The 14105-nt window shown below is 35.6% G+C and overlaps 2 long non-coding RNA genes across 6 annotated transcripts in view; one reads left to right on the top strand and one right to left on the bottom strand.

Moving 5' to 3' along the window:
- Positions 1-2331: 2331 nt before the first annotated feature.
- Positions 2332-4287, bottom strand: LOC143673759 (uncharacterized). 2 transcript variants are annotated; one of them, XR_013170594.1, is made up of 3 exons: positions 3925-4287; positions 3385-3426; positions 2332-2487 (listed from the first exon to the last, which is right to left on the bottom strand). It is a non-coding gene; the product is annotated as an uncharacterized LOC143673759 (long non-coding RNA). The 2 variants fall into 2 exon arrangements; XR_013170601.1 differs by having other exon boundaries at positions 2332-2477.
- The window catches only part of LOC143673747 (uncharacterized), a 33331-nt gene continuing 23229 nt past the window's right edge, over positions 4004-14105 (top strand). For 3 of the 4 annotated variants that reach the window (XR_013170591.1, XR_013170582.1, XR_013170590.1), the window contains exons 1-2: positions 8063-8180; positions 10330-10455. This is a non-coding gene — a long non-coding RNA (uncharacterized LOC143673747). Of the gene's footprint in view, positions 4297-8062; positions 8181-10329; positions 10456-14105 lie in introns of those variants that run through there. The other variant, XR_013170587.1, reaches the window with a different exon arrangement.

The raw sequence follows: 14105 nt of genomic DNA, 5'->3' as shown, positions 1-14105 counted from the left end.
GAGTTCTTGACATATTGTAAAATGGCTCAAGCAGTTTCATGAGTTCTGTATTGATGAGCGCATCCTATGGGGAATGGTTGGCCACCTTTGAGGACAGTTGTAGAGGCATCTTTCATTTGGGGTAGGAAAGTAGACAACTAGTTTTCTGTTTTCAGTTATTCTGCCATTTTAATTAACATCAAAATTGGGAGAAATTATCTTCACCTCAATAATGGAATAACAAAAATTAGATCTTTTTATAGAATACACATTCATTATTTCATCTTCCTCCAGTGATCTGGCAAAGATGGATAAGGTGGAGAGGAATAAATTATTTTAGAGCAGAAAGTAAGAGGGTGAGATGAGGACTTTGTTAATTAAAAGAGATGCTTGCAAAGGTGAGACCTTTAATTCCTCCTGAAGTCAAAGAATAAGACTCATGCTTGAAAGTGAGATTCTAATATCTAAGTTGTAGACACTTTGCTTGGGTTTTTATACCAATTCAAAGTCAGCCAGGAACTTGGGAAGATGGAGATAACTTCCAAGTTTCTGAAGGCCACTTAAAATCACAAAAATCATTTAAATTCAAAGAAAACTTAGAGTTCATGTAATATAATACTCTCAGATTATAGATTTGGAAAATGAAGCTCAGTGAAGTGTCTTACTTGCTAATTTTTGTGTTACAGCATGTTGCCCTTTTTATTTAGTTTATTCTTGCCATAAATCTTTTTTTAACATGCTTTTCTCCAAATAATAATGGATAACCTTATCTAACTTAAATAGTTCACATATACAGCTTCCTTAAAAGTTACACTGCCTTATTTTTGGAACTGATATAGTGAAGTTACATGAATAAATGACCCCTATTGAAAGTTCACTGAGCCCTCAGATCTAGACAGCAGCTTGTAGACACTCTATAGCCTGGGGATCTGCAAACTGGAAATCCCAAAGAACAAGATGAAATTTGTTTTAGTGGGATTACAAAGCATTTTCTTACAGAGTTCATAGAAAACTGAAGTAATTTGTAATAGAACAAAATCTTTATGATTTATTTAAATTCTTCCGTAATGAATATCATATCATTTATTCAAACTTGTATTAATATAGATGAAAATTAATAAAATCAACAAGAGATAAAGTTAAAATTAGCATGAGAGAGAAATAACTGACAATGCTTCATTTTCCTTTTCCTCATAACCTTTCAAATAGGTCTCAAAATGTCTCCGTGCTACAGGAGGCCATGAAAAATATACTCAGTGTCTTCCTCTTTTTTTACCCACAACCATCCCTGCAAGACAGCCCAGAAGAAAAGTTTATTAACAACCTTCTATAGACCAAAACGTAAAAGATTCTTTATATTTTCTTTAATCCACATAAGGTTTTTCAGTTCCATGCCTATCCTACCACTCAGATTTTCAGACATACTTATCTATAGCTATTGGGGGCATAAAGCACGTGGACTTCAGTGGTCTTTCACACAGAAATCAGTGGACAAAATAATCTGTGGGCAACTTAGTAGGAGAAATGTAAACAAAAGTTTTTTTTATGGGCACTTTTTTTGGTATAAATTTTTTTTATCATATTTATTAACAATTAAAATGTTCAATCCATAGGCAGGTATGGTATTTTATAAAAGATAGTACATCAGATAACTTTATTATCATTACTGGGGTTTGTGGGTGATGGGGAGAAGTATATAACATGAGGATTTCCCTCTGTCTACTTCTGAATATTTTTAGACTTCATAATGAGAATATATCTATCTTTTACCTTTTTAAGCAACCCAACAAGCAAAAAAAATGATAATAATAATTGCAGTATATTCTATTTTCTGAGCAGATTTCTGCTACAAAGGAAGCTATTCATATAGTTATTTTTAAAATATAAAGAAAAATTCAAAACCAACTGTTGATGGTGTTATCTCTGGGGAGGGAAATTAAGGTATATAAATATAGAGAAATTTAATCTTTTATTTCTTTCTGTTTACATTTTTAAACATTTATTGTTTAACCTTATAATTTAAAAAAGTATTTTAGAGACACTCCGCACTCTCAGTCCCAGGGGCTTCTTTAAAGGAGTTTAAGCAAGTTTAAGTAAGTGTAATTAAATAGTCTCCAGCAGAGTGAAAATAGACTGTCAAGTCAGAGCGACTGGAGAGAGCTCCAGACCCAGAGGTCCCCATCTGTGAATGCAGATCTCCAGGCAATGGGCCCCAGCCTAAAGCTGAGATTTAATATTTTGTGAAAGAGGTAAATTATGTATCCTTATTCCCTCTACAGCTGAGGAAAGGGAAGTCTGAGATATTACACAACAGAGAAAAGCAGGGCCAAAATCTGAATCTACTTTCTCTTAAGGCCATGGGTTTGAATTATTTCACACTATCTGATTTTCTCTCATTGCCTTTTCCATCCCTCCTCACTTGAAGACACACTCTCTAGGGTAGGCATCTTGTCTGTCTTGTGTATCACAGCACCGGACAGTCAGAGGTCACCTTGTGCCTAGGACAAACTCAACATATATGTTAAATGAATGAGAAGTTCCAGCAAAGATGCTTCTGATTTATCTGACCAGAATGTCCATGCATCCAATAAAGCACTATGTGGTTTATGTAAATACATATAACCTTTTACATGAAATCGCCTTTTGAAGTTCCTTTTAAACATCAGATCTTATTTTACCCAATCATGAATTTTAAACACTAACTTTCATGCCAACACTAACACACAGTATTTTTAAACTATGAGGATAGTAAAAGGGATGACTAAAAATAATTGCAGATTGTGTTGCTATTAGCTGCCAACTCACAGACAAAGGTAAGTAAGTAAATGGTCCAAACTTGACTTAAGACAAAGATCTAAAGTTGGCTGCCTGTTTAACTTGGGTCTGCTTTAGAATTCCAATTCAAACACAAATGGTGGCATAAACATGCTGTCTTTGAGAGCTCCTCTTACCAGAGAGGCACTTAGCATGCAAATCTAAACCATAAATTTAGTTTACAAATGGCATTGTGCAAAGATTGCCTCTACATCTCATTCTCTAGTCACAATAGCTGTGAAGAAGATAACTAGTTAGTGAAATAACTATAATTCAAGTAGAAAACGGACATAAAGTCTCATAAGCTTTGCTGAGTAACGTTACTTTTTGATAGCACAGAGTTCTTTTTACAGGTATAACATTTGGTTCAGTGACAGTTTTACTAGAGTTAGGGATGGACAAGAATTAAAATGCCTGAAGGTTGCTAAATATGAGCAGAGAGAGAGTCAAGAATTCTTTCTCCTCTGCTGTCCCCTGATTCCCATTAAAGTAGAATAAAATAGGACAACTGCAGGTCCCCGGTTTCCAACATAGCTCTTAAAGAGTTAATGGACAGGGGGTACAAGGGTAGTTCAGTGGTAGAATTCTCACCTGACATGCGGGGAGATCTGGGTTTGATGTCTGGTCCACGCACTTCCGCAAAAAGTAAACAAGTAAGCAAAACAAATGAATAAAAAAATCAGATATTCAACAAATGGTGCTGCAATATCAGGATAGTCGTGGAAAATAATGAAATGTGACCCCACCGTACAGCATACAAAAAAACAAACAAACAAACAAAACAGTTAACAGCCTACTGCAGGACCCTAGTTTCCTATCCAGCTCTAAAACAGTTAATAGACAACTTCAATCCCTACTCTCCTATCCAGCTTTTAAAAGAATTAAGGGACAACTGCAAGTGTCTTAACTGCAAGTCCCTAGGTTCTTATCTAGCTCCAAAGGAATTAATGCAAAACTGCAAATTTCAGCTGAAAACATCATGGAACAAAAAATTGCCCTACAGCCTCGAAACCTCCCCAAACCATTGAAACTTCCCAAACCATAAAAGCTTATATAACCAACCATGGGTCCAAAACAAACCTTTAGTTAATAACAGAAAGCCTGGGGTCATAAATATTGTTAAAAATCTACCTGAAGATAAATTTTGGGTACATGACAAGCTGACCACAGGCATCAAGTTATCTCTTTCTGAAACAATCCTAGCCCTGTAAGCATCTGGCTAATACAAACCATGTAAGCCCCTAGTGTTCAAAGGTCACTATAGGAAACTGCACAAAGAAGACACCTGGTGCTCAAAGGTTACTATGGAAACCTGCCACCAGTACAACCTTCCTATAAAACAAGCTAACTAACTCCACTCAGTGGTGCTTTTCACTGGCCCTCTTGCTTATCTAAATTCTTTTAGTGATGAAACTTCTACCTGGAACAGAGCTTAGCTGACACTAATGCTAGCAGGACACTGGTCACACCATCAAATGTCAAATCTACTGTAGATATGTGAGGGTAAGTTTTTCCGATATTATTTTAAGATAGAATCCAAGCTATCGTGACTTAGCCTTTCTAAAACAAAAGGAGATGATATACAAAATATTTAAGGAACTATGTTTCATTTGGAAAATTTTGTGTCTTATACTTTACAGTACTATTCTTGACAGTGAATATATGCTATTATATGGAAAGAGAAGACTAAGTTGGGCAATTGACTCAGCCTTGTCTTCATAGCAAAAACATAAATAAATATAGTAAATGATGAAACAAATGTGATCTGAACTCAGAGTAGGACACTTGAAATACACTAGAAAGATAGTCATCTCTAAATAGAAGGAACTCTGTTAACCAGAGAAGACAATTAACCATAAGAGGCAAGCAGCGCCAAGAAATCTTACCATCTTTATAGAATGGTTTACAGTTATAAATTGGTTATTACAGAGGCTCTTTAGAAAATAAGCTGCATAGGAAATTCTAAAATAAATTATAAGTAAGATGTATGCCTTTCTAACATTTTAGTATTGAAAATGCAACTGCATTTTAGAGTTTTGTACTTGGCCAATGCAATGAGACCAACATATTCTCATTTTATATGTGATGTAATAAATGCCACTTGAAATCTTATATATGGGAAGATATGAAATTATAAATCCTTTGACAGTAATAAATATATCATATAATAGAATTCTCCCAGTATGCCTTTTTTTTTTTTTTGCATGGGCAGGCACCGGGAATCGAACCCAGGTCTCTGGCACAGCAGGCGAGAATTCTGCTGCTGAGCCACCACGGCACTGCCCTCAGTTACTTTTTAACAAACAAACAGGTTTTCTTTTTAATTCAAAAGATATAACTTGAAATTATTTATTGAATTAAATAAACAAGTATTTTCAGCTGAAAGGTGATTTATATTGATAGTCCAATAAACAAGAGTAGTTTAATCATTAATATTACAGTTTTCCATTGTTCTACACATATGCTATTAACAGTTTTTTTCTTTTTATTAAAAATTTAAATATATATATTAAAATGAGAAAGAATGTCTTAGGTAGCAAAAATATCTTTACATGGTTTTCTAGAATTAAAAGGAAAATAAGAAAGAGATTTTCTTATAATTCTAAAGTGGAACATATCTTGATTATAAGGACCTTAAACTATGTGCGTCAAAATGCAACAGGTACTTTTTAATGGAAATTGGAATGAATTGCATGAAGGCAACAGTTATAATTTTCAAAGAGTTCATTAAGCATCACACTTAATTTTTCTTTTGGCAATAAAAGACACAAGAATTTCATTTTATTATCTGTAATATTTTGTGAATATAAATAAAGAAATTTTACTTGAAGGTATTCCTATTAAATTATTTTGAAGTGAAAACACATGCTTGAAATTTATTCCTATTATTGTAACAGAGCATAGAATAATATAAATGAATACATTTTAAAATTGTAAAAAAACAGAAACACAAATGAGAATTAATTTCAAAATTTACTACTTCCATAAGCAAAGCGATTGTTTTAATCCAAAGCCAAGTGCTCAGTATGGCAGTTAATTTCTTCACAGACTGACGCTTTGTTCCTTATGAACTGAAACTGTTGTCTATGGTTTTTCCAGCTGGAACACTGTTACAAATGTGCATGCTTCGCTTGAAAAACACAGAACATACACTATAAACCAGACCACTGTATTCTTAGTGGTTATTGACTAGGTATGGGACATATTCTAGGTGCTTACAGAATTCTAAGAGGGTGCTTAAAGAATTCTAAGAAGAATTCTAAAAAGCGTAGACCCTGCATTCTACTCTTTTGCTAAGTATTGTTCAGTCACTGCAGGTTACTGTCCAATATTTCCACACAAATGTCCCTTTGCTTCCATCCTATTCCTCCCAAAGGAATTTTATCTCAAGCTATATAGACGTAAAATTTGGAAAGAAAACTTACAAGAAAAACAGCAAATTTTCTTGTATTTTCTTCAGCAAATTGCTGGTGAAAGCACAAAAGAGAGATCTACAACAAGGGGGACGCTCCCCCTCCAGCCTACTGCCCTGCTCCCAGAAGCTGTGAAGTACTTTCCCATTCTTTGCTGCATGGGACACATGTGGCAATTAGGCCTACACAGGGACTTGAGTGGGCCTTTTGCCACATTCCCTTACAGCCATCCCACTCTCATTCCAAATCCCCTTCAATCATTGCTCCTTGATATATGGGACTTACAATTCAAATGACCACAGGACCGGGCCAGGACACAGATCTGTGTAGCTGCAGAAGGTAAATATACGTAGTGGCTGAGATTATGGAGACACAGAAAGTCTTTCTTGACTCAAAGCAGTGACAGCCATCAGATTTCAGATGATAGCTACCTGGGGAACTGTGAATGCAGCCTTGCTGGAGCTTCAGATTTTTCAGGAGAAGCTACAAACTCCTAAATACTGATGGGATTTTCATCAACTTTAAAAAAGTAGATAGGCATACAATTCTAATTTTAAAAAATGCTGTATAGTCCAAACAAACCTGCCTGTGATTCATATTTGAGCACCAAGATAGCAGGTCAACACCACCTCTTAGAATTCTTTAAGCACCTATTACATGCCCCATACCTAGTCAATAACCACAAAGAATATTACACATACACATATACTATTACGACCCAGCTCTTAGAGGGCTTGGGTTGGGGCAGCCCTATTTCTAGGGGACACGTCAGGCATGAGGCTAGACATGAAATTAGGATTTATGAAAGGAGAGGATCTTCCATGGGGGAAATTTTCCATTTCCTGCAAAATAGAAGTTAATGCTACACAAAGGGGGTGGGGGGTGGGCAGGGAATGCAAGGGCTTTTAAAGGTTTAGGACAAGGGTGTGAGAATCGAGTTTCAGCAGGGTCTCCCGATGCAGGGGTTGAGAGTTTTATCAATAGAGATCAAGAGAGGGGAATTTCATGCTTCGTTTATGATACCATTTGTGTATTTTTCTACCCACCACCATTACCCCTCAAGGAAATTTAATGCTTTAATTTCTGTCCTAGTCATTGTAGGCAGCCACAGGCAGTAACTCACTCTCAGTATAGAGGAGAGGCCCTGGGTCTCTGCAGAAACTCACATACTTATGCATATGGCCCTTGTGTTATAAAAATGTTACTTACAGAAACAGGCAAGTTTGCGGTTAATATAGTGACTATGTCGGGCATTTGTCTGTTTCAGTTAAACTACCTGATCAGTTCTAGAGACTGCAGAGTATTGGGCCTCTGAGTTCCCTAATAATTAATTAATGCTGAGAGGTTTAAACACAGCTTCACTGGGAATGATCTTAAAGCCTCAGAGAAAATAAAAAACAGAAATGTAAGTTGTTTCTCTTCTAAAAGGCTTACATTAGTTTAGTTTAGTTTTTTTTTTTGCATGGGCAGGCAACAGAAATCGAACCCAGATCTCCGGCATGGCAGGCAAGAACTCTGCCACTGAACCACCATTGCCTGCCCCAAAGGCTTACATTAAATGTGTTTTTCCCCTTAGAAAATGATCAGTATTTATCTGGGTAGTTGAAATCTCTTATCCAATGCATATACAGAATAGTAAGAACAAAACAAAACAGCAATAACAATGTAATATGGCAAGATTGAATCACCCAAAGAAGATGCTGTGAAATTCTTACAAGATGAAAGCTATTTCCAGACTGCACAGCTGATCTAGGGCTTTGCGTCTAGTGCTCTTTGCCCATAAATAGAAAAGTAACCTGTTTCCAGCAAAGCATGAATTCTTTACTAAGCTTTTTCCTTTGTTTTGTTCTGAAACACTGCAACTCCTTTCCTTTTCAACTTTGAGATTTTGAGAATGCACACAAACACCTACACACCAAATACCAAGTGGAAAGTACAACCTGAAGACGTGAACTATGAAAATTCCAGATAGGAGTAAGTAATTGGCCCTGTTTTCAGACCCGCTCCTCAGGCAGGACCTTGACTTTCAATTATTTTCTTTCCTGCATTTTCTACACATATCAGGTGTAGACAGCAACCAGCCAGCCAGAGGCTTTTTTCATTCTATGTAGTAGTGAAGTCAGTTGTTTTTTTTAAACCAGTATGTGGCAATATTTCACTGCTTTTTTCCAATATTTACACTGAAAACGTTTTTGTTTCTTTGTTTGAGCTAAAATCCAGTTTGTTATAACTGTAAAAGCCAGACTTGTGGACAACCCACAAGGTTTTGTGGCCTGTTTAAACTGTGGGGTCTCCCTTTTCATATGGATGGGATCTAAAGTCTAGTCTATCTGACTAGGGATAGAAAAATTATCCCTTTCCATGAGATGCAGATAAAAATAAGGCATTCATCCCAGGATTTCAGGTTTATTCTATGACTAACTTGCAATCCTTCATCTTAAAGCTCTAAGATTTAGCAGTAATATTTGAGGAGCCACAGAAGTCACCAGCTTTATAAACAGGCAATCTCTGCTTCTGTGTCAGATGGCGATAACTAGTGAATTAATTCTAAGCAAGATATCACAGAGACTTACAGCACTGCCTTATAGATAAGGCACTATTGCTTTAATATGCAACTTGAAAAAAAATCGCTGCAGTAACTTTAAACTTCTCTACCAAACATCTTGGACTCTTTGGAGGGAAAAATGCTACATAAATCTAACAAATGGTAAAATGAACACATGGCCGGAGTAGGCATTATTCACAGTTAAAGGCATTATATACGTATCCTGAAGAAATTTAATCTAGGTTTGTTCTGCATTCTCTGTCCTGATTTAACTGAATTAAATCCAATAACGAAAATCTCTTTCTGAAATTTGGCTCCAAATTAACTTAAAAAAGTAACAAAGCACTTTCAAAAACCTCATCGTTTTTCACTGGAAACATTCTTCCATGTATATAGGCCATAAACGTCTCTGATTTACAGATAAAATTGCAGTTGTGAAGTGTAATGTGACTTCAAGTCTCCTGGTTCCTAATCAGCTCTAGGTGAAAGGTGGCTGCTTGTTGCTTATCTCACCCAAACATTTTATTTATTTTTTTAATACCGCATGGTGGGGGTCACATTTCTTTCTTTTTCCATTACTGCAGCACCATTTGTTAAATTTTGCTTGTGTGTTTTTGTTTCTTTGTGGGGGAAGTGTACTGGCCAGGAATCAAACCCAGGTTTCCTGCATGGCAGGCGAGAATTCTACCACTGAACGACCTTTGCATCCTTCTAACCCAAATATTTTGAAATAATATTTCTTGGGACATTCAAAATACTTTACAAAATGACATTAGTACCTTTAAAGGTGACTTGATGGCATCCCACCCTCTGTATTTGGCAATTTATAATTTTTATTAATGGTACAGTTTGTGAACTGGGGTACGGTGTGATTGGAATAATAATTATTTTTACTTAAAAAATTAATATCTCCCAGCTAATTAGCAGTGCTCGTTGTAATACCCATAATATCGACTCAAAGAATAATGGGATTTCAAGTCAAACATGAGCTCTGGACTAGGGTTCATAATTGATTCAGTTTATTGTTCCTGTAGGGCAGAGGTAAGCAAGCTTTTTCTGCAAAGTGTCAGAGAGTAAATATATTGGGTTTTGTAGAGAAATGGTCTCCATCACAACTATTTAACTCTGCTTTAGTAGCACAAAGGTAGCCAGAGACAATAAGTGGACAAATGGATGAGGCTGAGTTCTAATGGGTTTTGTAGAGAAATGGTCTCCATCACAACTATTTAACTCTGCTTTAGTAGCACAAAGGTAGCCAGAGACAATAAGTGGATAAATGGATGAGGCTGAGTTCCAATCAACCCTCTATTTACATATACAGCAGATGAATGGACTTGGTTTACAGGAAGGAGCTCGCCAATCCCTACTCTAGGGTATGCATTGGTGAAGACATCAAGGTCACTCTGAATGTCTGGCATGACTATTAATCTAGAAGGAATTCAAGAACAGACAAGAGTAAAAAGTGAGAGTAGTTGGAATGAGGGCCTTATTACAAAAATAGAATTAAGTTGATTCTAAGTTTCCTTCCAACTGTAACTTTCTAACTTATAGGATGCACTGATCAATCATTCATTATAGGGTCCTTGGGAGAAATACAGGCGATACACAGAAAGACACGCTTAGAAGAATTTTAAAGATCACTTTATGATCCCCTAACCTCACCCCCATTTGATATTATTGAGACTCTGAAATGTTAAGTGCCAGGTACCTAAAGAATTTGGAACTACAGTTTAAAATGTTCTATTCCTTACTCAGTTTTTGTGATAGGCATTTTGTATATCATTTATATATCACATTGCTATACCTGATATTTAAAAGACAAACTGTCCAAATTTGATTATTTTCAGTTTATTTCTTGAATTATTTAATTGCTTGTTTATCTCATATTATGTGGATTATGCATTGCCAACTATGAAATATTTTTAACTTTTTTTTATATGCTGTATGACAGGGGTCACATTTCATTCTTTTTCCATGTGAGTATCCCTCCATTGCAGCACCATTTGTTGAAATTTGTTTGTTTTGTTTTTCATTTGTTTGTTTGCTTGTTTGTTGGGGAAGTGCATGGGCTGGGACTCGAACCCAGGTCTCCTGCATGGCGGGCGAGAATTCTACCACTGAACTACCCTTGTACCTCCATTTTTAAGTTATTTTTAAAACCCAAATAATTACTTAATTGTTACCAAAATTCTATTAAACTTCTTTAAGTGATTATTTTGTTTTTAGGGGATTAAATGATTTATTTTAAGCCACTGTTCCTAATTAAAAATAATAAACTACTTAATTTTATTTGCTTCTCAAAACAATGGTCCTTTAGATGTTTTAAATGGTATTTATTTACTAGGGGTGGGAAAGCACCAATTCGTTCAAAATTCACATAGCCATTAAACTACTTCATAAAACTTACTTAGAGGCCCAAAATAGAGTTTTAGTGTGCAATATTTTTTATCACAAGTAGGAAAATAGAAAAATACAACAAAAATTGATTCAATCTACTATGTTTTTAAACATACTACCTTTTCAAACTACTAGTTTTTAAAATTATTTCGAGAATTAAATGAGATAACCATGCTTTAGTTCAGATTCTCTATCATCAACCCTACAGATGAGGAAGGTAGAAACAGAAACTAAACTGGTCCATAATGACATTTTCAATTTGGATGGAACTGAATCCCGATCTACTTGGCTACAGAACCTCTCCTTTCTTTCCTCTCTTGGTTACTCGCACTCATTGAGATCTCCAAATTTTCAAACTTCCTTTATGAACGTAATTTAAAAAGATCTCTGAAATAGTTTCTTTTGTTTTAAAAAATATCTCAATACTGTTTTCTTGCACTGAATTTTTTCAACTAGTTCATGTTTCTAAATAAACTTTGTCTAGAGATGGGGCATGACCTATTTTTTAAACATACTCTGACATAGAGAGCCCTTATAGTGTCCAGCTCCAGTTCTCAATGGATCTTTTGACTGGTCATTTTCAGAAATTAAGCTTTTCCCAGGTTTTAGCTTTTCTGGATATCAACCTATCTAGATCTCAGGCCCTTGATCTACCTTTTTTATTTTGGTTGATTGTTATGATTGATTATTTTAATGAGCCAGAATCTTTCTAATGTACAAAGACAAGAAGTCCAATTTTGATAATGTTCTACTTAGGAATATATTAGCAGTGTGATGCTCAGTTTTTCAGATATTTTCTGAAGAGACATGTTTCTTTTTACCTGTCTTGTCTAATGAATTAATGCTTGTTCTTCTTTCCATTAAATGAGCATGCATATAACAAAGACAAAGGGGGAATTTACAATAAAATATTTTGCTAATAAATACAATTCTGGGGCTTTGATTTAAAATGACTTTGGATAGCAGTGTCTAATCAGGCTATATCAAGTTATTGACTATATATGAAGAAAAGGAAATGTAAACACATATGCATTCATAGAGAGAGACACAGACAGATGGAAGGAGAGAATGTAGGGAGGGAGGGAGAAAGGGCACCAGAAAGAAAGAGGGAGATTTAAAACCTTTAGAGAGTATCTTAATTAGGGAGGATTTTTCTAATTATAGTACAACTAAATATCCACTTAGCTCTGAAACTTCAGCTCACACATTGACCATTAGCCCTGTAACTTTCCTAAAGAGTGGGAGTATGATTTGCTCATTTAGGTTCATTTTAAAAGGTTCTAGCTATTAACTCAAAACAATTAATTTCAAATGATGCTTTTTCGGGTATGTAGAATCAATGTTTTTAGTTAATTCTTCTTCACAGAGTATCAACCACTCCCAAAAGTCCTTACTCTTTCTATGAATATTGTTTACTCTGACAGTTGCCATAGGGATATAAGGAGGTTATCTGGGGATTTCTTACTTAAGTCGGATTATATTGACCCTGTTCTTCCTTGGAGAAGTTAAACTCACCCCCCCACCCCCACCTCCCAGTGTGTGTAAATAAAATTTGTATGTTTTAAAGTCCAATGTTAAAATGGTTTTAGGGATGTAATAAAATCAAAACCTCTTAATAGTCCTGTAAAAACCATCCTGAATCTTTGTTTCAAACACAATAAAATCACATTTTTCTAAATTACCCCCCCAAAATCACCAGCAGTTTAAATTGACCTTTTTTGTTATCTCATCATTTTCTCTCAGCATGCATAATTTTGGAAATTCACTCAGAAATATTATCTAAATATAATTTTAATGTTAATTTCAGGGACCTGAAGTAATCATTTCCCCCCATTCAGGCCACATTAAAACAAGGTTAATTACAAGCTAAGTTTACCAGAAAAGACAAGACAGGAATTGACCATTGCATAAAGTGTATTCATTTAGCAAATCTTTGTTCATAGCAACTTTGGCAGTTCTCAGAATTACGGACACAATGCTTAGCAAAGATCATTACTATGTAAGATTTTGGTTCATAGTCCTATAATGTAAGGTTTTTGTATTTTTGTGGGTTTTTTTTTTTCAATCATACTGTTACCTTTGCCACTTAGGGAAAACCAAATAAATTACCTTAAAAATAAAAGTAGGATTTTTAGTGCCATAAAACTAAACCACCACCAAGTGTTTTCTTCTATAGATGAGCCTCTGACAAGTCTTCAAACTAGATAAAGACTGTATTCACTTTTATCCTTTCAATTCCAAAATCTTGAGGGCAAGTCTCTGATGGGCCCATCTCCAGGCCTGATCACTACCAATCCCTGCTAGGAATACTTCTTTGTCCTGTGTGGTAGGGCAGAAATTTTCATCCAGTGGGCAAAAAAAAAAGGAAGTATATTTCTTCTTTTTGAAGGCTCAATGGTTGACTAATAAGGATATAATTAGTTAATCACTAGTAAATCTCTAATTGCAAAATGTAACAATATACGGGGCACACTGAGAACTGTAATAGAAAATCTAGAACCATTCTGGAGCCATCAGGGAACACTTCCTGGGGGAACTGAGCTTTGGGAAGAGACATGAAGAATAAATAAAAGTTCAGTAGGCAAAGATGTTTGGGAGCTTTTGAAGCAGAAGGAAAATACCAGCTGAAGGACAAGTAAGTAAGAAACATGACATGTTTGAGGATCTGAAAGAAGTTGATGGGAATGAGAAGTGAAGGGCTGTGAACAGAGAAGAAGGTTGGAGCGATGTTCAGGGACTTGCTCCTGCAGGGCCTTGGAATTTTTCCAGGGACTTTGCTCTTTATTCTAAGAGCACGAGGAACCCACTGAGACAGTTTGAGCAAGTTGTTTTACATTTCAAAAGATGGCTCTGGCTGAAGTGTGAAATTGAATTGGAGGAGGCAAAAGTGAGATGGGGAGACCAGATAGGAGAGTGCACGGTAGTCTCAGAGGGATGCTGAGTTTGAATCTGGGAGA

The sequence above is a fragment of the Tamandua tetradactyla genome, chromosome 1 (assembly GCF_023851605.1).
Source record: "Tamandua tetradactyla isolate mTamTet1 chromosome 1, mTamTet1.pri, whole genome shotgun sequence".
Classification (NCBI taxonomy): domain Eukaryota; kingdom Metazoa; phylum Chordata; class Mammalia; order Pilosa; family Myrmecophagidae; genus Tamandua; species Tamandua tetradactyla.
This window is presented reverse-complemented; position numbering and strand designations above follow the sequence as displayed.